We start from the raw sequence: 930 nt of genomic DNA, 5'->3' as shown, positions 1-930 counted from the left end.
TCTCTCTCTCCCTTAGTTGGCAACCCCGGTCAAGTGGCAAGGCTCAGTTACGCAGTGTTTGCCAATAAAGACCTAAATCTGCTCTCGTGCGGGGGCCACAAGTGATATCCTTTCCACGGTGGAATTACCGACCTCTGGTCCGACCTTCGGTACATAGAAACAGCAACAATGCGGGCCACCACCGCCGCCGCGGCAACATAATACCTGGCTAGGGTCGCCAGCCAGCCGTCCTGACTCACTCTCCGAAAACCTCCGGTGTTGTTGCACCGCCACGGGCTGCGTGTTGCATGTATGTTGCTAGTGAACCCGCTCTTCGCCAGAGGGCAAGCGCCCCAGCCTCCCAGTGGCGGATCCATAAGTGAATTCTAGGGGGAGGGGAGGGGCGAATCATGCGAGCTAAAGGGCACGAAGCGTCCGAGGTGGGAGGGTGTTAAGATTAGGAGGTTAAAATACCCTTGCCCTGAAAATTCTAGGGGGGTGACCGCCCCCCTGTGCCCCTCCCTCTGTATCCGCCACTGGCCTCCCCTCCCCCGACCGCACCACCAGCCAACGTAAATAGTTCGAGACCTGCTAACGAGTCGATTAAAGTGATTACGTCACCGTATATAGTAAAAGTAAAAAATATGTGTCCACTTTTTCACAAAATGTAAGTGATTCTGTTCGCTTTTTAAAAGTTACTTTATAGTTAATTTCATGTAAAAAAAATTTTTAAAATAACATTTTTACAAAATTACACCATAGAAAATTCGTGACGGAGTCGATTAAGTCTCGCTTGCACACCTAGTGTTTATGCGCGTGTACCGCACCGAGGATCCTGGAACTGGCGGTCGCGAGTATGCGAGGGAGAATGGCGTCGGTTAGACAGGAACCCCCGCCTGCGCGCGCACGCGTTCGTCTGCTTTCACAAGAGGAGGGGGAGGGGGAGGGGGA

This window comes from Priapulus caudatus, unplaced genomic scaffold (genome assembly GCF_000485595.1).
Source record: "Priapulus caudatus unplaced genomic scaffold, Priapulus_caudatus-5.0.1 Scaffold1288, whole genome shotgun sequence".
Taxonomy (NCBI): Eukaryota; Metazoa; Priapulida; class Priapulimorpha; order Priapulimorphida; family Priapulidae; genus Priapulus; species Priapulus caudatus.
Note: the sequence above shows the minus strand (reverse complement) of the source record.